Source organism: Macrosteles quadrilineatus, unplaced genomic scaffold, assembly GCF_028750875.1.
Source record: "Macrosteles quadrilineatus isolate MER2022 unplaced genomic scaffold, UCM_ALF_1.0 Scaffold_6__1_contigs__length_79288215, whole genome shotgun sequence".
Lineage (NCBI taxonomy): Eukaryota > Metazoa > Arthropoda > Insecta > Hemiptera > Cicadellidae > Macrosteles > Macrosteles quadrilineatus.
Genome location: NW_026542599.1, coordinates 73,867,728 through 73,893,196, shown reverse-complemented (window position 1 = coordinate 73,893,196; position 25,469 = coordinate 73,867,728). Strand labels below are relative to the sequence as shown.

The 25,469-nt window shown below is 38.2% G+C and overlaps 1 protein-coding gene across 1 annotated transcript in view; it reads left to right on the top strand.

Annotated features, from left to right (window-relative positions):
* Nucleotides 1–431: 431 nt before the first annotated feature.
* The window catches only part of LOC128996716 (repulsive guidance molecule A-like), a 40,227-nt gene continuing 15,189 nt past the window's right edge, over nt 432–25,469 (top strand). The window contains exon 1 of the mRNA XM_054422161.1: nt 432–639. The gene's annotated coding sequence lies outside the window, so the exon portion shown is untranslated. The remainder of the gene's footprint in view (nt 640–25,469) is intronic.

Here is a 25,469-nt window from a genome sequence, read left to right as displayed (position 1 = left end):
TTCTAAGATGACCGTAAAGGGTGGGGGTTACACCGGGGGTCCTGGGGATTCCTCCAGTTGGGGGGGGGGGGGAGGGTTCAAAAATATATGAAAATTAGAACTATAAACTCGTGTTTTAAGCTATTAAGAGACACAATAAACATATTTTTATTGTAAAAAAAATTGTTTCTATTGTAAAAATCACGTTTTAAGGTCAATGGGGTGGCTTGAACCCCTAATCCCCTCCTGGATACACCATTAGAACAGAATACAGAAGCACGAAATAGACGAGAAAGCAGCTGCGTTGAGGTTGAGATTGTGAGAATCGGTTCGAAAGATGAAAAGGTTCAACATGTAGGTGTGGAGGGGAAGTGGCTGGACCGGTGGAGGGGGAATCCCCTCCCCTACTTTCGTCTGAGATGCCGTCTCAGTCCAGTGTTTGGTTTCAGTTCGGTTCAGTTTCAGTTCAGTTGAGGTTAGAACGCCATAGAGGAAGGTCGATTTTCGCTCGTTCTTCGCTGTTTAACATAAACTAATACGGTAGTTGCGTAAACCATGTGTTAGTAGAGTTATGGCTTCGTGTTTCAAAAAGTGGGATTTATGACGTCAAGGACTTTGTGATTTCGCTTGTGTTCCGGGATTTTTCGCCCTGAGAGAACCGTAAGTAATTTGTACCTGTTAGAATTTTATGTAGGCCTAATGCTTTTCCCTATTTTGATCAAGCAAGTTGAAGTTGTCATTATAATTCTACTGGTAATGATAATTTCTCACTTTGTAGTTAACCTGTTATGACTTTTAAGCCATTGGTTTTAACAATACTCACCTAAATTAATCTTAGGAGGAACATGTGTTATGGTTTTCAACATGAAGCTAAGTTTTTATCTAGTTATATGTAGCCTATGTGATCGTTTTAAGCCTATTTCTTGCTCATTCATATTTTTATTACTCTGTATGGTTTGAATTTGGGCTGTATTTTTTTTTAACAAAATAAATAATGCATATTTGACGTTTGTTGACAATGTTTTCATGCTTATTCGTTAATTAAGAATGCATTTGCACTGATGTGTTGTAATTTAAATTCAAAGCCAATTAACCAAGTAAAATTACTAAATTTGTGTAGCCTATATTGTAATAAATAAAATTCCACCATAAAATAAAATACCACTCTTGCTAACTTAGTTGTTGTGTATATCTTGCCGCATGTACGATAAGAATGTTGATATTTAATTACATTTTGATTATTTAATTGCCATATTTAAATGGGTTTTCAAAACAGCTGGATCCAATCATGGCAATCGGTGCTTTGAAAGGGGGTGTCTCCTCAAAAATCTCTTTTTATCCTCTTTACACCCTATTTTGTAACAGCGCATATTTCTAAGTGAATGCTTAACCAAATAAATTCTTATTTAAATTTAAATTGTTATGAAACCATTCATTGTAAATAGACAAATCTTGCGTTGGGGGGGTGTCAATTAGCCCAAATAAAAAAGAGGTCGTCCAGTAGTCGAAAACTCGACGAAATAACTTATTTATTTTCATTATTTCATCCCACTCTGTAAATAAAACCTGTGTTTGGAATATGTATTTGGAATGTCTTTAATTTGTTTTGATTTTTTGTTAAGTTTCGTTGTTATTTCGTCACCAGCAGGGCAACTGTCAAGGCCCATGTTATTTTTTTAATTTAAAATGAATTTGTTGTGCTTATTTTTAAGACTATTTTAATTTATAAAGCGATTCTGTACAACTACCTACGTGTAAATATCTTTCTAACAGTATACGTAGATTTTCCCTACGATGCACACGAGCTGAGAATAAAGGTTTTAAAGAAACATGCTTTGTCTATTTATAAAAATGTATATATGATACCAAAAATACCATCAAAATTTAGTTGTAATATAGCCCATTAATCATCAACCAGCTGTGAAAAGAATGAAGGTATCAGTCCGAATTCTTTCAGTTAACAGGGTTTGACAAGGTGCTAAAGTAAAGTACAGTAGATATTGTATTGGGGCATTAGTACAATAATTTTTTTCCCTGTGATACTGCATAATTTGAACCATTCACAATACAAATTGTAATTAACTCTCTTAAGTTATAGTAGGTCAATTATTGTGGATAATTACATTGCTTTGAATATCTGAGTTTTAATGTTTTTACTAGTGTAATCGTGGATATAAAGATTATTGTCCTATAAATTAGGTACTCAATTGTCCACCATTTTAATTGATGATAGCTTAGAGTAATAAAACATAGGTAATTATGTTTTATTACTCTGAGATGATAGTAATGCCATAATGCTGTATATTCATTGTAGTTTAGAATTTTCTATCGTGAGCCCCGATTTTTTGTGAACCACGAATATTAGCCTACAACATAAATTTCTGTTCTATTATTCGAGGTAAACGGGCCAGAACTTAATTAGATACAATGCGCAGAATGTACTTAGCCTAATATGTTTTCATCGTAGTTTTTTCTATGCACATTATTTTGTAAAATTTCCAATTTCTATAGGGTGTTTGGTGTTTTTGGATGTTTGGTTGGAGGATAATCACAATAAAACGATACGGAATCAAATAAAAAATTAATACTGTAAAAACATTTATACTTTTGGCAATACCGTAACCTTTCAAACAAGTCATGGCCCTGAATTGGAGGCATCGCTATAGTCTTCTGCTGAAGACAGTACAGTTTTACAGACGTAAACATTACAAATGTATTTATTTAAGACGAGAATCTCTAAAATAGGTGCTAGAGATACGGTCAAATAAACAATACATGTTGTAAATAGGTACAACATGGTACAACTGACATGCACTAGCTGCTACTGTGACAAACAAAAGAGATTGCCACTTAATTCTGTGTCTACGTCTACGTATGTACGTACAATATACGCACATTGTCTTAGTTGACATAAACAAGACAACAAGACTCTGATTGATGAAGAAGAAGAAGCTACAGGCTATGTACAACTGACCGGATGCTAGACAAAGAGTATGAAAGCCCAGGGACGGTGCGCGTTTTGTTACTCTATGCTCTATGGCTATTGTAGGACGAAAGGAGCTGCGGGGGCCTTTGTTGCATGGATCATTGGGTGTTTTTCACCAGTTGGCCAGCAGCTGTCCCGCCTCTGAAGAATTTCCGAGTCATTCCTTCTGCGCCTGGCTGTCTCGTAAAGTTGAAATATTAGAGGCCCCGGGACGTTTGAAATTGGATTTTGTAAATGTGATTTATCCTGGCTTTGTCCAAAACTGAATTTGGGGGTAGGAATTTAGTTTGGATTTTTTTGCGGGTTCTGGATAAGGAATTCACTTTTAACAAAAACACAACTTTTCGTCACACAACATAATTACACCAAAAATAAATATTCTAAGCTTTTAAACTTTTAATACTTTCCATTGAAATGGCGATCATACAGTATAATTTATAAAGTATGTTCCGGATTCTATGGTGTCCTCGTCATACCGACTGATGTAAAAATTTGTAATTCAATTGGTATACAATATATTTGGTATTCAATGAAGGAAAATTTTTAGAAGGATGTGACTATTGCAATTGTTCTCAATAGGGGGTTTTTGTCAATTGGCATCAAAATAGTTTACGATGGTATTTAGTATCAGTTGATTGGTAATTCATATATCGTTGTTCAAAACATCAGTTTTAATAATTTGCTGTTCATTGTCTTCCCAAAAACATTGGTTTATTATTTAGTTGTAAATAATAGGTTAATTCAAATTCTCCTCATACTCATCCCTACTCGATGTACACAATTAACCCCATGACATCATATGATTATTTCTGCTTTATCAAATTGTTTAGTGGCGAAGAACACGTTGCATCCCACTTTACGCTCCAATGACGTCATCATAACGTGCGCACGACTCACCGTTAACATCTAGACACTGTGTAGAATACAGTAATCACGTGACATTATACAATCAGCTGATGTGGATTGTTGCCATCTGTTGGTGATTTCTCCGTCGTTCCTAACCTATTTAACCAAATATAGCGTCCAGGCCTGCTGACCTTTACAGCGTATCATTTGTATACTGTATACCATTCACTAGGAGGGGTTTTAATTTTTAGTGCAAACTGATTAACAAGATTCTTGGAAGCACGTGAAGTAATAACTGTTGGACGCGCAATTGATTGATCAGCTGTTTTTATGACTTGAAAAACAGCTGATCTTAGTCAGTAAAGCTTTCTTGCGAACAATAATCGAGGATTAATAAAATGCAATGTTTTTTCACGCTGCGGGTGTCTATAAACATGTTGCATATTTTTACACGCTTAACCCAGTAGATTATACATTTAAGGTTTCAGCCCGTGAATTAAAAATCCAATTAATATTTTGAATCCCAGTTAGAACCGCTTGTCTGCCAGATCTCCCGCCAGTTTTTACCGTCAAAACCAATCAGGCGGGCGCTGTCCGCGGGAATGGAAGGGCTAATGAGTTTTGGGTCCCGCGCTTCGGAACGCCGTTGGTGGGCATTGAGTAGAGACTAGGAAAATTCACATTCGTGGACTTTGGATTTTGTACAAAATTAATAAGATAACGGTTAATTAAGTTTGTAATTGCATTTTTATGGGAATACAGTCTCTAAAACGTAGTTTCGTGTAGGTGATATTTAGTTGAGTACAGTATGGGGATATGTGTGTATATTTTTACAAGTGTTTAAAGTCACACTAACACTTCATAGATTACCATTTTCAATAATTACACGTATCCACCATTAAATTAATGCTAAGTAAAGTAAAAAAAAAAAAAAAAAAAAAAACTCTCAAATATGTGATTTTTTCATAACTAGTTTATTTAAGCGAATAAGATCCAAAATTTCAACTTTTTCTCGCTGTTTAAATGTCCAGCCAAATTACAGTCACGCATAAAACTAATATATTTTCAAAATTGAAGGTAATAGGAAGCACTGTATATGTAGCTTCAAGCAAAGTATTTTTTTATTGTGGATGTGAAAATTACACTACACATTGCGATGAATATTAATGTCTTATTGTTTTCAAATAAGCTCAACCAATCGTGGCTAAAACTTTGCATTTCGAAACATAAAACTTTCATCTTGAGAACGCATCGCCTAACCTTTATTAATTACAAAACAACACCATATGCCACGTTGACGGTATGCTCCGCGCGGTTTCCCTCCATAAATCTGGCGCGTTCAACAACCGAGTACACAGAGTACAGACGCAAGTTGCCGTACATGGAGTACAGAGAAAGCTGGCTATAAACCAGACCGTCGATCAGGCAAGTACTGTAGTCGTCTTGGTTGACCAGAATCGCCTGTGTTGTTACTGTAGTTGCATTGTGATCGGGAATATCGCTACAAGCACCGTATTGGGTTGCAAACATATGGTTTAGAATTATGGTGTATTGTGGAGGTGAGAAGATTTGCTTGTGAAAATGTATGTTGATAATTCATGTTATGAAGCACATGCTAGGTGTAAAATATGTTTTGTGGGAATTGTGATCGGAGATTAAATTAAAGAGACGTCTTATAACACTTAAAACATATATTTACGCTTATACTGTTACTCACAAGACGGATACAAAAAAGATGGTAAGTGGTGATCGATTTCGATTGGACAATCCAATCATCATCAGACCCAATAGGCGAATGACATTGTGATAGAAATCCGCTTAAAAAGCACCGCATGTTTGTGGAACGTTAAGACAAATTTGTAGGATCGTCATATATTGTAGTGTTTGGCCCCGGCCACACGAGGCGAATTTAAGCCGCGCGGCTTATCTTCGCGCGAAGTTAAGCCGCGCGAAGTGCCTGGCCACACGGGGCGGATGAACCGCTTCCTGTTTGGTTTTCCCAGTATCAGTACTCTATTAAAACATAGTTCAGTTCACTCTTTTTAGTCAACGGCAAAACACTTATGTTAGTTTGTGCATTAAAAGCGTGTGGTGATCTGGAACGTTAACATAAATCATTGGGTCCATCCCTTCATAACGGAAAAACAAATTTTTGTGTTCCAAACCTTTTACGAGCACATTCGAAACCATAGTTCGGAGTTCATATGTATCAAACATTGTTTGAACACCACACAACCGGTAAAAAATACACAAAACAAACTCAAAAACCACTGGAAATGTCCGGAGAATATCTCCAATAAGCGCGGCTGCCGCGCGGTCGAACCGTATCGTGTGGCCACTCTCATAAGACTACGTGTGTCATCCCCTCCAACGCGGCTTAACTTCGCGCGGTCGGGGGACGACATGTTGCGGCTCAACCGCACATGCGGCTAAACTTCGCCTCGTGTGGCCACTCTCATTTGATTCAATGTGTTGTCGAACCCCTAGCGCGGCTTAACTTCGCGCGAAGATAAGCCGCGCGGCTTAAATTCGCCTCGTGTGGCCGGGGCCTTTTAAGGTGATTAAGGTGAGGGCTAACTAAATTCCATTGTATGAAATACACTATCGTAGTTAAGATAGCCTATAAGGATAAGGATTTACCTTTAAAATGTTATTTAAAAAAAAAACAACAAACAGTTTTTTCAAAGCCGAAGATAAAATTTATAAAGATGGTAGAACACTCACTTCTAAACAGTCCTATCAAGATGATTATCTTAAACCACCTAAGGCCTAACCCGCCTTGACATATTCTCCGATACCATAAGTAGCCATTACCTTTATCTCTCTCATATTGATTTAACTCGCCCTAAGCGCTTGTACGTTTTTATTAGTTATTTTCCTGATTGACATTCAAGGTTTTCAACACTGTATCGGCACTTACATGTTTTGTAATGTTTCTTGTAATTTTCTAAATTACTGTGATTTTCCTTTCACTACCGCGTGTTATGCTGTAGATTGCTTATCGCCGATGTTAATTGATGTTATTTGCATCGTTTTGTTTTTGTGAACGGTGTAGATTGTGGATTGTGATAAAATTCTTAGTTTAGGGTTATTGACAAATAATACAAAAATAAAGTAAAACGATGCAAAAAGAAATTAATTCTGTTATCCTTCTTAGCGTTTTTGTATGTGTGATTTTTAGGAACCATGTTAGTGACAAATATAATTTATAAAAACGTAAAACTTATTAGATTCTCCAAAAAGAACATAGAAGTTCTTTAGATCTATGCAAGACTCCACGATGAACGTTAGGTTCAGCATACAATTTAAAGATGGTTTTAATCAGAAATCTGTCTGGACAGTCCAGCTCAAGAGTTTTCCTAGTCTCATTTGACACTTCATCAACACATGTGTGACACCGGAAATCGCATTCCATCTTTGTCGGCGCGGAAGTCGAGATTACCCGTGTGAGATCCCAGCAGTTAGTGGGCAAAACAAGAAGCCAGTTGTGCTCGTTTTTGGACACCCTGTGGATGAAATTCTGCTATGCAAACTGTCCATTGGTATTGGATGATTGTAGTTTTGTCTATAAGTGAAACTATACTTTACACGCACAAAAAAGCTGGTGTATTGAAATGCTGTATTTGAGGGACTAGGCAAATTTTCCAAAATAGTCGTAGGATAGATGTTTTCAGATAGATAAATATTAAATCCATCTCTGCCTCCGATCTTTGTTTGATACTGTTTTCACCACCGAGAGATGCAAAAGTGTTCGAATGTAGTAACAGTATATCCCATCGATCATTTAAACGTTTTTCTATATACATTGAAGGTCTCTACCCCACTTCACTCTTTTGGTCCTCTCCTCGTTTTCACTATAGCTGTGCAAGTTGATCCCAAATTAACAATCATTAATAACCCATCGAGCGTATAAACATTTCCAAATGAAATTCCTTTTCCGTAACTCTCTCACTCGATCCTCTTCTCGTTATTAAAAAGGTGCAGAAACATTTCCAAAAGTATCAACCATCTTCGATATCCAATCTAAACTACACGTTTTCCTAAACAAGTTCACTCTCTTCATCCACTCTTTCTATCCTCCTTTCACAATAATTGCAAAAGAAAGCTGCAACAAATTTTCAAACTTCAATACTCTCATTCGGTGCAAAAGAGATAAGCAACAATATTCCAACACACAATTTTCCCATCGAGCCATTTCATTTCAGCTACTTAAACCCCCTACGGGACCCTTCCAACTAACTAGCCTGTTAGAGGGACAAACTGGGTAATTGGAGATGAGGGCGGGAGAGGTGTTGGGCACATATGTTGGCGAGTGTGTGTGCGTGTGTGATCGAGTGAGAGTGAGGGTTGGGCGGCGAGGGATGCTTTTGAGCTCCAAAAAGAACCCTCGTCAGATTGACAGCAGGGTTGCCAGACTGTGCAGGACACCTGTAGGCTGTGGGTTCTACAGCTCTGAGCCTGAGGCATTGTAGTGCACACGTGTTGCCAGTGTCGGGTTTCTCAAGTCTTGAACAGTAGTATTACGTGCCTAGCTGGGGTTTCTTGTTGACCTCATTATGTTCTCAGATTTTCTATGTGCACGTGTTGCACGAAGTGTGCTTTTGCAATTGCGCAATCGGATTTGAATTTGTTGATTGATTTTGTTTGAAAACACGTTTGAATGTATTGTGAAAGCCCTAGGCAGTACACATTGAAAATACTAGTCATTATCACGAAACCGAACATCCGCAGCGCACTAAAGAGTGGTGGCCCTCATTTTGAAGATTGAAAGAAAGAAATCAGACGGTAAAAGAGATTATTCTTTGAGCTATAATCTCTGTAGAACATTTTAAGTAAGATGCTGTTCTCAAAGTATTACTGTATATTAAAGTACTCTGGATTAAAATAATTTGCTGAAATCAAGCCAAGATCTGCAAGCTAATTTTGTTGTACGATTAATTAGTTCTGCGAGTCGCAGCGTAACCGAGTGTGTAAGATTTCCGCTGGGTTCTTCCACCTACATTTTCCGCTATGCAACTAATTATTGGCTGATTCGCGGAATAAGCTAACCTGACGAGTGGTGATTTCGTGCGATTACGGGGATTTCCAGAGTATTGGCTGTGTTGAATTGTCAGTGCCCTTTCTTCACCGAGTAAAACCGATTAGGCTACCTTTCTTTTCAAAGTGGATTCTTATTGTATTCGTTAGTCATCTCTGTATGCCTAAATTCTTAGATTTGGGCTTCCCATAACCAGATCCTTGATCTCTGATTCGTTTAAGTTTGTATGCTGAATAAAAACAATGAACCTTGACGCAACACAATCTTGAACTTTCTCTTTGCCATCCCTTTTCCTGAAACAATTGATGGATGAACTCCGTGCAAATTCTAATCACACCTAGTTGAACTTTTCAGACCAAGATAGAGACTTTGAAATTTCCATTAATTTTTCTTTTGGTCTGCTTTGTTTGAGTTTGTATGCTGGACTGAATCCAATGACACGTAAGGGGGAAGTCTTGAAGAAAAATACGTAATAGCGAGCCCTTTGGCATCACTTTTCCGAAAATGATTCACATGAACATGCACATTCTAAACACACCTGGTTACATTATTTAGACAAGGAATTTGCCTTTTCCTTTCCATTTGGCCATGTGTCTCCTTTTTCTGCTTGGAGAAGGACTTGAAGGTGTATTTGAGTAATATCTGCAGTCTTAAACCATCCTCTTGGCATCCCTTTTCAAAGATTTTTCTGATGAACATAATTCTAAACACACCCATTACAATTTATCTGGCAAGGTGAAGGGTTTGGATGGTTTCCATGGGAAGACACCTGCGCGGTATATATAGAGGCTAGGCCAGGCACATTCTAGAGGCAAATGTCAAGGTACGCGTGCATAACATAGCAGTCGCCTGTAGGTGCCCAGTCTAGACTGGCTAATGGGAATAATTAGGTCTGAACAAGGCGTGTGTTTTGAAAATGCTAATTAAATCCGTTTATAAACATGAAAAGTTGTATCACGTGACTTTTTAGTTTTTAATTTATCTTGTAGTGTCACTCGCTCGCAGATTCTAGTGTGATAGTGTGTTATTGATCACCCCCAAGGACATTGTTGTTTCATCGGAACGTTTATAGAGATGCAAGGCTGTTATGAACTAGAGAAAGTTCTTTGAAGTATCTTAAAATGTCTTGGAACAATTCTGAAATCAGAAACTGTGTCTAATTTGAAGTTGACTCAAATCTCAAATGCCTATGAATTATTGGGCTTTAATGAATAAGAAGCACCTCGTGGTCAGCCACAAAGCTATCATTTCATCAATTCTACAATTGATTCTCTCGTATTCAAATACTGTATGCCCTGGTGTCGTATGAATCCAATATTCAGATTCTAAACGTAAAAAGACTGCAGGCAAACATTTTAATCCTCCAAAGCTCTCCAATCTTTGCCAAACACACTACGCCGTGTTTCAAGCCACTTATACTTTCTTGAGCCACAATCACAACAACTACGAATCTTTCTCCACAATTCGCTCCATCGCGCTTTCCCTCCAGATTATCTGCTCTATTTTCGCGCCGTTATCGTATGATCTCCCGGGGAAAGTGCGAGGGCGTGGAGGAGCTTGTGACATTATGTCCAGTCTCTGCAACAGCTGTTCTTGCAACACCCGCCTCCGCCTTCCTATCTAGACTTCGGTCTTGGTCTTGGTCGTGACTGTCCAGGACCTTATCTGCCTTGGGCCTCGTTAGTTCCAGTGTTCATTATGCGTGAAAGACAGAGGGGTTTTGTTGGGTCGTGTCTGTGATTTGGAGTTGCTACCTTGTAGATAACCTTGTTAGATTTAGCTTGTTGGAGTGCAGTTTGCAATGTGAAAATCTGTGTTTTTGCCTTTCGGGAGGTTATTGGGGGTTTACAAAAGATTGTAAAGTAAAGTCTAAGACAAAATAATGTGATTTTGCACATTTAGTGTAGTACCGCTATGCTATTGTAATAAAAATTGCAAATGGGCATATTTTTAACACATCGAAGGATGAGTGTAGAATGAGCTGAGATACCTTGAACAGCCTTGAAAAACTATTTCCTTATGCAGAATCATTTAAAATGTTGAGTACTTTTGGGTTCAGTTTCGAACCAATAAAGTTTCAACTTTACTGAGGATCGAACCAGTATCCAATTGCTTTTTAGGCGAGAACTTAACCACTCAGCTAACCACAAAAATAAATAAGCCAATTTAAAAACCACTATTTTTTTTCTTTTTTCAAAACTACCCCATTTTTAAGTGCACCTGTTGCTGTTTCGATAACGGTAGAACGAGATGGAAGACAGTCAAGAAGACAGAGGCAGACGGAATGTGAGACCCGCAGTCTGGGAGTGTGACTCTATTTGTGGAACACCCTGTACTGTCTGCCAATCACGCTGCTGTACGTTCCAAGTTTGACTAGTGACTTCGGTTGATAACTCATCCACAGTAGTCTATGTTGTGTACTTATGAAAGTCAATACCTTACACTTGGCTCTTTTTCATTTGCTCACACAGCAAATGTATCACCCATAGTTCTGAGTAGGCTAGACAAGAAAACATTACATTTAATGATTACAGTGCTTGCCTGGTATTCAATAAGTTGTCGGCTACATCATGAGAGACGTAAGTAGTTTTAAAGTTCCAAACTGAGCCCAGTTGCTCTTGATCATTAGGCTTTTATTAAATGGGCATGGTTAATGTTAAAACCCCCTATGTCAATAGCAAAGCTACTCAGATCGTCTCACACAATTCTTCACTCATAAGTCATTCATATTCTGCAAATACATAGGTGGAGTCTAAAAATTACCGAACACGCGAATCCTTTTGGTATTTTCCTGTTCTAATTTTGTAGTTGAGACAAGAAAGTCATCAATGCGTCGATTTATAGCGAATCCTGGGAATCTTGAACGATACGTAGTACATGCATTGTATTTCCTCCAAGTTCCAGCTCCAGTATCCGTGCAAGCTCCCAGTAGCCAGGGGCTAACGCTTCCACCAGATGATGTATGATCCGGCAATTAGCCTGTCCAGGATCACCTCCCAGTACCTGGCGGAGCAGACTACAGAACAGAGCAACAAATGGTCCGTAGCAGCGCGGCGCCTGCATAGTCATCCACCACAATAGACCTTTCTCTTCTTCTCCCCCAGTCGGGTGTCAGCCTCACAATTACTGAGGTTTGGATAAGCCGTCGTTTCTGTAATCGTCGACTGTGATTGCTGCTGATATGTGGATCCGCCTGGATCTGTTTGAAGAGAGGTTGAAGGTTGGATTGCATTGGTCCATCGACCTCAAAGAAAACAATGATAGAAGACTTCGTCTTGATCGTGAAATATATTAGACAATTTCTGTTAACTTGTCTTTTGAATGAATAATTCTAGAATGGTAGAGGCAGAAATAATTCAAAGACTGTCATATCTGACTTTGATGAATATAGTATGTTGATCTTAAATTATCTCTTGGACAACTCCTGTGGAACTAGTATATTAAATGGACAATAATGTACAGAAGGTTCGTGTGGAAATCACTTGATGCTATCAAATCTGACTTGAAGTGCTAGAAGATATTTGAATGTTAGACGCCGAAAAACCAGGGTACGATTTTAATGCAAGATATTCATCTTTTATTCAAAAGAGTGGATAAAACTTTGTCGACAAAGATCAGCTGGTTCTTCAGCCAAAAGCACAATGATCAAGGACAGCTGAGTTTCATACTGTCAAAGAGTTGCCCACTTTAGGTAGACATTGGCAACCGAGCTTTACAAATCTTCGACAAACCATCGATGTGAAATCAAACTGTCCCCGTTACTGACCCGAAGAATCAACAGTTGCTCAGAGGATGTTAGGATTTCCAAGGAAGGCTAGTTAGAGACAAGGCACTTAGGTATTCCGCGCACACTCCGTCAGTCCGGCATACTAACACTGTCAGACCCGTAGATCATCAACTTATCAGACCGGTCCTCACGATTGTCCTTCTTCAGAGAGCGCAGAAGAAACTTGCCAGCCTGAGAGTCGGACGGCGCGAAAGTATTTCTGATATCTGAGTTTAGAGCGACAGCAATGTGTTAAGAAATCAGAAATGTACATCATGTTCATTATTGAGTACTGTAACTGAAAGGTAGATTGGTGGTGAAAGGTTTACAAGTCTCGTTGGTAATGTTCAATTTACTTCGGTTGTGTCTCAAGACTTTCACGCAATTGCTGCTAGAGCAATAAAACCTTTCTATCTGGTAAGACTAGCCAGAAGTATACATATTCAAGTCGTTCATATCTTCTCGTGCCATTCTGCACTCATACTTCGGTCAAATTTGGATGAAAATACGACCAGTAGCTTAATTGTTTAATAACAATGATTCTCCTGTTGAGAATTTAAGGTTTTGTGGAAATGAGATAGCGGTGTTTCATCACTGGAATACAGAAATACAAATGAATGCAAGTGCGAGGAAACATAGTGTATTTGTTCAGTGTTCCTAATTTGGAACCCACTCATCACTGAATTGTCGTTTATAATGATGTTATTTTTCTCCAAAGCTACTCTAGAACTTTCAGGCTCAATCACCTCTTGCACCAATTCGTCTCAGTGGGGATAAATGGATAATATCCGGCAAAGTCTGTAATAAGATTAATTAGTTAATTGAGCTACTACACTAATTAATCACATTAGTGTAGTCGGTGTACAGTAATAATAATCAACGACTCAATTACCCTCTGGGTGTTGGGGGATTAACCGCCATGCAGTCTAGACTGATCGGTCTATTCCTCTTCGTTGAAATTTTTTGTAAAGTCAAGGAAGAATGGTGATGCAAACTTAATATGTTTGAAATATTGTTTAGTATCCTGAAATTTATTTAAGTTTGTGTGGATGACTTTCTCCCTATTCCGGACTTATTATAATGTCTATTAACCTCAGCACTGGAAGTGTTGTTAAAAGCCGACAACTTTGAAGGTTTCAGCTTTACTTATGATGTCAACAAAGCACTTACTGGTATCAAAACACTATTCGTTTGGCATTACCTTGCCATAAATAGACGCCACTGATTGATAAGATTAGCAAGGCGTCATCCGATTAATCAATTTATTAAAAGTGTTTATGTAAGTTTTTGCAATTTCTTCAAGGGGATTTGCAAATTTTTCCACATGGTTCAGTTTTGACTGTAGTTGACCAAAATATTTAGTTACTGGAAGCAGTAAGTTGAGTCTATTCAAGAATTTCTACACAATTCTCAAATATATTCTAATTAAGAAAAAAAGTCTCGAAAAAACTGACGACGCTTAAGACGAAAAGTAAAGGCAGCCGATATTTATGGGGTACGTTGGGATTTCGGCATTCGGATTCAGATATGTTAACGAGGAGGATGACAATTAAAGTCCACAAGCGTCGCCGCGTCGGAGGGCATAAAATTAATGAAATTCTAGTTGGGTGGAACAAAAAGGTCGAGTCTGGTGTCGGATGCGTTAGCTGTTGGCTGCGAGGCGTAAATCTTGGGAACCGGTTTGGCGGCGAGAGGATCATATCTGGGCATCTTGTAGTCGGACACCCTCCGTATACCGCACACAACACATAGCGTAAGTGGCTGGGGCATAGAGTTATACAGCGTACTGTAGTAAATGTATATCAAAGATCTGCGTATCTTGTTGTCGGAGGCCCTCCGTATACTGCCACAGAAAACGTACTACTATGTAGTACGTTTTCTGTGATACTGCACACAACACATAGAGTAGGCTATGTGTGTCCGTGGCATAGAGTAAACAGCGTACTGTAGCGTGCATATCAAACATATCTGTACATTATGGTGTATGCATATACATTCCCTACAGTGCATAAGAGATTACATCGAATAAGCTTTTAATTGTTGTGATCTATTTGCAAATTAACCAGTGAAGGTCCTCATACAATTATGCCAAGATGCATAGAGTAATACACAGTTCTACACTGAAATAACCACTGATTAGACTACTCTGTGTAAGGTGACGGAAACAGCCGAGTTGAATGTACGTCTGGGGCGTCGGAACTGATACTTCCGGGCACATGATGGGTGTTTACAACAGCTGGTTCGTCTCCCTTCTTTCACACATCCCTTCTTTTCTGTTTCGTTGTAGTTCTTAATCTTCCCACTAACGTTGTACAACACACCCACGAGCTTACTATTATTCATCATCTGATACAAGCTATTTTTTAAGATCGCAGTTCGGTAAAACCAATGCATTTAGGCAGGCTTCACTCCGTTTGCCGACGATGGCAGGCACCAGGCGGGAGACGTTACATAACCTGCAATTATGTAGTAAAGATAACAGCTCTCGTGTCTTATCAAGGTGTTTGTGTACAGCGTGCTAAGCCAGCTTTATTGTAGTGGCAAGTTGAAGAAGAGGGACTACAAGCATAATATTTTCATGGACAGACTTTTCCTCTTAATAATCGTGGAATTTTTAGAGTGGTATAAGAGGCAAGAGAAGAAGCAAGCCAGTACGCATCGTTTTTTTTTCAGATAAGGAGATTGATTGAGCTTCTTTGTGTACTTAATAATTGTAGAAGGAGTCAGGTGTATCTGTTTGGCTTACTGCTTTTATTTCGAACGAGATTCTAGGTTAGATATGTTAGGTTAGGTTATAGGCCTTTCAGGTTAGGAAATCTGATTCCATACTCCTTTGGTGGTTCATCCTCTACTTACCAAACCAGCCTCTCTCAGTTTACTTTACTGACAACAGAGTTCACCACGTGAGAAGACCATTCAATTTTCGTGTTCCAAAAAGAGTTGTTATAGAGGTTAGGGTCTTGGAATTGTCACAGTTTTGGGAGGAGCCTGTAAATTGTAGGGTATTGAGTTTAAGTATCAGATGAGGGGGTGGCTGATCGCCGTTTAGAAGCTGTGGAGCGCCATTGTCACTACCTGGACCTGGACCGCGCGGAGTGCGGCGTTGCCAGATCGTGCATCTTCTCCCACCTGCGACGTTGCCACGTCTACTGTTGTGCTTCCCGTTGTGTACTATATTTGTTGTTCCGGATTTTTTATAGGGGATTTTTTATTCTCGGGTTTTCTCTGATTTAGTGACATAGAAATACATCCAATGACGTGTTTTGCGCAGCTTTTAACACATACGCAGGATAATAATAGGAGTCTAATTATTATTTTAATTATTTGTGTTATCAAACTTTGTATACTTATAGATTACAAACTACTTTACATGAATACAAGACTTTATTTATATGTGAGTTACCATATTCTTTGTGATGTATTTACACATGTACTAACGCTTTGTTTTTCTTACAGGTAAGTTCCAGTACGCATTTCTTGATGAAAGGGAAATTGAACTCCGTAAGTTGTTTAAGTATAGATTGTGTACATTCATTTCTACAATGCAGATTTACTTCATAACACTGTGTGAACATTAATCATTAACTATATAATGTTGCTATAATAGTACCAAAAACCACTAAGGCTTTCCAATAGTATTTACTGTAATAATTGCTTCCATAGTAAACAAATTGGCTTTGGATGGGCACGCCACCTAGGTGTGTGTTGTGAAGGATGAGTGTAGAAAGAAGTGAGATGCATGCAGTAGATTTGTTACTAAGACAATCTGTTTAGCCAGTATAATTAAAAGCACAAAGATCAAGGATACCAACCATGCAATCCTAACCTCCGCCTCAAAATACTGCTGTTGTATCGACGTCGATCAAATTAAATAAAAATATAAAATAGCTTAAAACTTTCTTTTCTTCCCAGTTAGAGAATACGGAGTTTCGTACACTGGACACTGTAGTGTTTTGATCGCTAGCAACCAGAACCAGGTTAGCATGGCGCCGTCTACCCGATGACCCGATCGCTGCAAGCTATACAACCGACCTTCGGCAATTAACCTGATATGAATGAGAACCTGTTGGCTGCCTGTTTTACGCGACCACACGCGCATGCGCAATCTACTTCCACCAGGATTTTGTTTGGCAAGTTTATGAATTCACCCGTTCCTGAGGATTCCGTTATGATTTGGTGAATTGTCAGTACTGGTTAGATACTGACAAAGACAATGCTTCAGATGGATTTTAACTGGGCCAAGTGTCCTTGATTATTACTGTAGGCTGTAAATGGTCCTGGTTGAAGGTTAAAGCAACATCTGGTCTAGTCAGGAACAAAGCTACACAACATTTTACGAACATGCTTAATTCATTGGGGCTCAAAAAGCTCAGTTGCGTCCCATATTGGTAATATTACAATTTTTGTGATAACAGTTAAAAAAGGCTGGGACACAATTCCAAATTTTTGGAAGGGGGGGAAGCGGGGAAGGGGTATACTAATCCCTCACATTTTCAGCTAGTTAGAGGGTGCTATGCGTGAAGTATTAAAATGTTAGACGGTGATGATAATTAATCCTGTTGGCCTACAAACTCCAATAGACACTGAAGTTTTCAAGGGAGTTGAAAGGAACGTGCTCAGCTCTTTATCCAGCTTTTGATGTACCCTAATATAATTTTAAATATCCAGTTTTAAGATAAGCAAGGGCCTAGGATAGACAAAAGTTGGCCGAGGATACCGAATTTGTCCCACCGATTCGAGACGGAATAGTACTCAGACGTTCAACGCGCCAGATTGTCTGAAGACTTCTGCACCAAATGTCATTGACGGCCCGAAATAACCGACTGACTCGCTTCGCTCCACCTTTGTCGTAGCTATCTCCGTCTATATCTACACCCCCGTCAGTCTGGAGTTGACAAGCACTGTTTACAAGTTTTGCTTCTTCTTTAGCAAGTTCATCAAAAGAAATGGATAGTTTTCAGTGGTTCTGCTGAGAATGTCCATGAGTCTTGATGGATTTTGCTTATGCACGGAAAGGAATTTAGGTCGTTAGCATGGCAAAGGTGCTAATTGATAATGGCAAGAGTTTTTGTATGTAATGACTATTTAAAATCAATTTAGGTTAGCTTTTCTGTGTCAGATCAGGTGTTGAAAATCATCTATATCGGTTCAATCACATTACATTGGTTTTTAACGTGTATATCATACAAATTACAAGTAATGAGGACAATATGGCTGAAGAGGACAAAGTCCTAAAACATCCTCACTCCAGGGCTTCAGCGCACTGGACTGGAACATCACGACGAAGGAATACGCTTTCTTTCAACCCTCTTAAATTTGGACGTGATTTCAAAAGCCTATTTGATCAAAGCTTATTGCCTAACATTTTTGAAGTACGAACTTCTACTTGAAAAAAATGGGAAGATTGAAAATTAGTTACGTGCAATAGTCTTTCGTTCTACTATCTTCATCGACAATTTGACTTTAGCTAGGCCTACTTCAAAATACTTGATCAAGGCATGCGATGCTAGTTCTTTAATATACTGAAGTTTGTGAAGTAAGATCCATTTGAAGACAAAGGATCAAAGGCAGCTTTCTGTATTTCAGGGTGATATAGGATGTTTTCTTCTTCTCCGTGGCACACCTTTCCTCAGTGGTTGGATCCAAAGGTTGGATGTTGAGATGATCTTGTAGATAAGCCGTGTGGCCGGGGGCACGGCGCGGCCAAGCCAGTTTTTGTAGCCCCACAAATCAAAAAGCCTCGCCTCGGCCCACGCTGCTCATGCATAGTTATTGTGGAGAGGCTGCGCCTACAAATTGGCTTCGGACTCCGAAATTGATAGACCTTGCGGCTGCTGGGGTTGCCGAAGGACGAGCGCTTCGTCCAAATCTGCGCAATTGTAGGTGTTGATGTTTAAAATGTTTAATCACTTTACAAAGATTACAAATTACGCCCACAAATTGCCTTAATAGACCTTGAGCTTAACACGTTCGCTGCGGGTGGGTCAGTACTGACCCACGGTGATCGCATCGCTCATGCTGCCAGGTAACTGGGTTTACCGAAGGACTGTCACTTTATCCAAAACTGCGCTGTTGTGGGTGTTGACTGAAAAGTCCTATAAAATTTCATAAAGATTAAACACTCTTAACACTTAAGCCAGATTAATTATTATACTTTAAAGTTGTGTGTGACAGTTTCGGTCCTTTGTACTGACCAAAACCATGAAAAATCTTGTTTATTTACTAATAAATAACGAATATTTGGGTAGATCCTAGGTCGTACAGATATTTTAGTTGGTTTTCTAGATTCAACAAAGTCAACTATCAACCACGACCGCTGTGTAATGTTGAGTGGAATTTCTCTTCCGCGTGCCGTGGATACTCGAGTGGGGAAATCTCGGTTCAATTGCAGTAGTTGTGGGAAATTACGGGTTACAGCGCGCGTAATTGGCAGCCCTGCTTGAGTGTCAAGGTCGTCGCTACAGCGCTACAGCTGGTCGAATCTCCTTCTCCTTCCTTCAGGCTGCCAAGGAATCAAACCGCTTACTTTTTTTGTAGCGCTTACGTAGACCCATCGGTAAATTGAACAAAAACAGAAGTAAGAGCATTGCAAACATGAATAATAATAATCATCACTTATGAATAATCTTAGGCTATTGATAGAACTTGTCATCCCATCCCCATGTTAAGAGTTATGATGTGTTTTAAAAGATTAACGTAGTTGAAAAAATACCCCCGCCGCAGCAAACCTGCAGACTAAGCGAATTTCCATTGACCTGATTGGATTTACACTAAAATGCCTCCATAAAAATAGCACATTTATTTCCTATTTAAATAGAATTAGTTTAACAAGTACCTTAGGTTTGCTGCAACAGGGAGGGTAAAAAAGATTTTTTTATAAAATGATAATAGTTTAGTAAGAAATAAAAGTATTTTCCAAAATCGATCAAAATATGTTCATAAACAAGCAAACTGCAACAGTCGACTTATTCTCCATTAAAATAACATGGGAATTTTAAAATTACAATTTTTTTGAATTTTCTCCGTAACAATTAGGCGCATAATAACGCTTCAATATAATAAATTATTTGTTTTTTTAAGCTCTACAAAATGGTTTAAAAAGAAATTGTAAAATTTCGTGTTTTTAGGGGCAAAAATGGGAAAACCCTATTTTTACCCCATAAAACCCCCCATAAACCCCCGTTGCCATAGTCCGATCATGCTGGTTCGCGAACTCATTCAAGTTTATCCCGCCTTACACCTTCAAACCAAATTTTATCAAAATCGGACAAAAATTACTCAAGTTATCGTGCGGATGGACACACACACACACATATATATATATATATCTATATATAGATATATAAAAATTTGAACGAATGGTGTTTTTGGCCTCTGGGGACATCAAAATGAAAAAGTAAATCGGTCCCGGGCTTAGGTCTTACCATGAGACCTACGGTAATAGCTACTTCCCTATAGGGAAATTCGCTAATATTAGAAACGAATCCTTAAACCAGTTAAAATTATTAATGTTACCTAGGTTATAAGCTCATAGGGTTTTCTGGTCCCCTGGGTCTAAAAAAAAACATTAAAACTTTCTCAAGCGTTACTGTGGCAATATTATTTTCATCTTTTAGAGCTAAATAATTCCAAAAAACTGTACTCTCGTAAATTAATAAAATAATAGACTGTGGACTTGTGGTTGCAGGGAGCCCCTGAAATAACCATGTGTTGAAGAGTTAGGCAATTGAGTGACAGTGATCAGATTGCGTTGATGATCTGAAGGCGCGAATATGACTAATCCTTGTTTTATCCATGATGAATCACATCTCAAATATTAGCTATCTGTCAGCCATTACTTTTTTTGCTTGTAAAAATATTACAGTATTTATTTTTAGAACGAATTAATTTAAATTAACAACGTATTATCAATAATTGAGATGGGGACGATACCTAGGTGGGTATTTTAATCTGTGAGTGAAGGAGTGTAGAATGGAGTGAGGTGTTCTGTGTAGCTTTGTTACTGACTAAGATCAGCTGTTTAATTGACCGATAATTTATTTACTTCATAGATTTGTAATCCATGGATCGGGTGTTGACAATAATTTTTCTCTTCAGCGTAATATTGTAATAGTGTTACCCTTAAAAGTCTGTTATTTAAGTAACTTGAAAACTAGTAGATTATATAGAATAATTTGATTTATTTTTGTTATTTATATGTTAAATTTAACCTCCTGGATGATTAACGAAGAATAAAAGTCACACTGTCAAATCCACTTTAACATAGAAATGTTAAGTTGACATTAGCGTAATCGAGCGCAAACGAGAATGTAACAAATTTACAAACCTTCAAATTTTACTTTAGGATAAGCTAACTTACTTGCAGTGTCTAATTTCAATTGAATTAATTAACTATTAATTTAATTAAAATGGGAATTCGCATATTATGTATTTAAAACTACTGTAGTATTGAATAGAGTTGGATACATTTTGTAGCTATGTTACACAAGATACGCTGTGTCTTTTAACCAGTTCGATTTATTTGAAAGTCCAATGTTTAAGGAAAGTACATTCTAGTTTCGAACTAACTTATCAAAAAGTGTCTGACTTTTTTCAAAATCGAACCGGAGACCTTTAGATTGCTTGGCGAGCACTATAACGTAATATAGCTTGTAACTATTCGCTATATTCTTTCTCTCTCGGGAGTGCGGGAAAGTAAACTGAGTGCGACAAAGTGAAATACGTGCGGTAAAGTGAAATGAGTGCGGTAAAGTAAGTAAACTCATGAATCACTGAATCAGCTACTTTGCTTGCTACTGTATAGTGCAAGAAAGCCCGCTTTGTCAGGTAACTATAGGACAAGTTAATATACGAGAACCTTAGGTAAATAAATATTTTTTGTTTCTAAATATTTTTACACGTCATCAAGTAGGCCTATAAAGTGTTCTCCGATTCGTTCTAGACACACGGCTGCGGCGCAGACTCCCAGATCTCAACGCTGATTGGGCCTTGTATTCTATGGTAATAGGAACATTGTGTGCTAATGTCAATGGAAATGTCCCCCTTATCCCTGCTTTTGATGAATTCCCCTCGTTTTCTCGTGTCCCTTATATCAATCTCCGTTCTCTTGTTTTGTTTTCTTTATTCTTTCTGTCGGCCCAAGTGTTCAAAGGAATGGTTTGAATACGGTTTCCAAATTGCACGAAAAATAATGTTTGAAGCATTTTCATGGTTGCATTGACGATTTTGTGTTTCAGAAATAGGGGTAGGCTATCTGGTAAGCGTCTTCCAAACACAAGGGTTTCCCTCATAAGGGCTGTTATGTAATCTGAATAATAATAATTGTACTTAATTATTCAAACTGTATGAAAAACATTGTTTGTTACCAATGACTCCTTGCAATAATGTAAGCACGCATACTTATGCACCTATAAATGCCATTGTTTATTGTTAAAAAACCCCTCATACTGAAGGTTTTGATAAAAATATTCCTTGTGGAAGAGCATAAAAATTCATGGATTGTAAAAATTAACAAATGCGGCCATTTATATTTAAATCCCCCGTCCTCATGGGTTTCCGCGCAACATTGAGATAAAGAAATTTGCATTTCATGATTCTCCATTTTAATTTAGGCACGTAAAAGTGGTTTAAAAGCTTGCTCGGTTAATTATTGTAATTAGTGAAGCTATAGAGAGCTGGATTGAAATAAAATTAATTCATTGTTCGTTATTGGCAACCTAGAATTTAATGAATAGTTTATCCTCAATCAGGTCACGATTTTTAATTATGTCCCTTGCTCTTGTTTCAATGCATTTTGCGACCTCGAAGAAAGCAAATTGTGAAATAATCCCCAAAATGTCCTACCCTTAGGCATGACATCAAAATATACTTTACATTGATTAATGTAGGCCTAATGGTAATATATGGCAGCAGTCAAAAGTTCTTCTAGTTTAAAATACTGATAATATAGGGGTCGTGATGTTAATACTCATTGCTAAAATATAGACAGGCAAAATTTAACACGTCTTTAGTCTAGATATTGTATTATATATTTCCATACATTTTATTGACGTGTAAAAAAATAAAATATTAATTTTACAGTACTTTTAGAAGGTCGTGGTTTTTCGTATTGTATTGACGACTTGGCAAATTGCCATAGTTATTGTGAACACGATAACACGTTTTTAGCTATCGTGTTTACCCATATTTATTTTGCATTGGCTAGGACTCATCAGCATACAATTCTAATACAATTTTCATCCATCGTACGTATAATTAACCCAGCATAAATAACATATTTTTTGTAAGAGCCCACATGATCTACATGTTGTTGTACACATTTTTATGTTGACATGGTTTTACGCGTTCACCTGCGAATTTAGAATCTTTAATACTTTCACCGCGGTGATCCCTAATTGCAGCAATCAATGCAATTTGTCGCCGGCGATGGCGCGCGGGCGGGTGCATGCGCGTGCGGGAAGCGCAAAAACAACAATTAGCGCGAAGAACGCCGAGTTCGCACCCAGCGGCGAAGCCCTAACAAATGTGAACGCCAAACATCCGAAAGCGGTACGAATAAAATGAAAACGAAATGAAGACTGCATTCCCAAACCGGTCGCGGGCGCCAGCCGCACACATACGAACATCCACTCACACACATACGCGTTTACACACACAGACGTGGCGGCATCATTAAGGGACGGGGTACGATAATTTATATCGCTGTAAGTCATGTGCGATCTGACATTTGCTAGTTTGCACCACCTCGGCTTGTCCATTGTGGTGCGTTGTATGAGGTTATAGGATATTCTCAAGGTGTGAGACAACAAGTTGGATTAGGGTAGCTGAGTGGAAATAGAGGCTCACATGGTCTTATAAGGTCGTGCATTGACTGCGCCAAAGAGTGCCTTAGTTGCGCCAAGCCCAAGCCAGGTAGGGGTAAGTTGCCGGCAGAAGGAATGTTGTTTACGGGTCATCCTAACCTAACCCTGAGCTAAACCCAACCTAACCTAACCTACTCAATTATACAGTAAAAGAGGGCCACTTGGTGTTTACGGAACGTATCGGGTGGCTCCCTGGAGTAGTTGGCGCAATTCAGGTTAGTTGGCGCAATTAATGCCCGCCCTCCTAGAACAGCCTCAGTCCGGTGGGGTTTCGGCTCCCTGGACTCATCACGAAGCTAAGTGTAAATAGTGCTCGTGTCGTCGGTTCAATCCATATGGCATTGCCATAATCCGTTCTGAGTAACAAAGCTAGATTCATCCTTTATTGGATTTAAATGCGTCCTGCGTTCGTACCCTAATTTTTAGTATCATGGTAACAAAAACACGATAACGCAACCACGATTTTGTTCAAATAGATTTGTCTATCGTCGTTCTATGTGCCTTTAAACCTGTTAACATTGACTTAACACGTGGATTATGTAAATATTTATTTAGACAATTGAACAAAAATATCCGAAAAGATTCATTATTTCATGAAGTCGAATTAGTTCAAAAACCATACTAGCGTAACTCCGTACATTTATACAAACGTTAATCATTCGTTAGTTAACTTTTTGCCCCTGAATTCACATAATAACGTTACGTTGAAGTTAACTAACTATTTTACTGTGTATTTTACAGTTCCTTAACAGCGAAATATATTCCTACGAAAAATATTAAACAATACACAAAGTATTTCCCCACTTGTGATGAAGGAAAACTGAAAAGTCAGAATGTTTGGAGTTAATCACATGTTAGCAACGGTAGTCAAAGAGAAGATGTAAAATCAGCTGTTTGATCAGCTGAGCCGCAAGGACAACATAGGCGACCCCAAGGTCACCGGAAACCTTTACATCATCTGGTCATTCATGATTGTGATAACAGATGACAGATAAGTGATAACTGGAAATGTAGCAACAGCTACCGAGAAACGACCGCAAGAAAAATATGTTGAAGTTTAATTTTTGGGCTTGTTTAGTTTTATGAACTTGTGATGATAGACGTATAGACCAAAGTTAACACTCGTTACCCGTTGATTGTTTTTGGTTATCTAGGTCTAAATTAATTTTTAAATCATCGATCACAAAAACCACACAATCGTGGTGTGCGTTGTTTGGATTAAGTTGCGATTTCAAGAACATCTTTAAACGATTAACTTTAACATAACAATTGCACATATTTATTAAGCAAGTTGTAAGTTGATATGAGGTATTAATGTTGTTGGAAGATGATTACTTAAGAGTGTAAATTTTACAGTGATAAAGTGCAACCAGATAATTTTATGGTTTCAAGGAAAGTTATACAGGTACAACAGCACAAGTCTGTATAAACTAAATGCAAACCTTTCTGGGTTAATTTAGCTATTTAACATTACATTCAATGACAACATAGTGATGTCAGTGCGATACTTATAGCTTAGGTTAGAAAAATATCTGTCGTTGTTAGAAATTTATACAGGGTGTCCCCAAATTCTCTACTAATCTTTTGAGACATAATTTCTGGACAAAAAAAAACTAAAATAACACGTTGAAAATTTCCAAAACACGAAAGTTACCTGGACAGCCGTCATTTGTTTTCACAAAACTAATTGTTATTCAATAATGGATCATTGTAGTGAATAGACTCAAATAACATAAAAACTACATAGGTAACAAAATAGTTATGTTTAAGTCAGTCAATGTGTTATTGCAAATCGGACGATGTTTATTAGCACGTTTATAACGGAAATTACGAAAAGACCAACAAACTCCAACAATCTGGTTTGAAACTCCATCCTGATATCACGATCGGCCCATCACGAAGTGGAACGGGAATTTTTGTCAGGAGAAAAACCCGACGATCGCTTGGACACGCTGCTTCCACAGGCGTGAGATTGAATTCCTTTCTGGAATC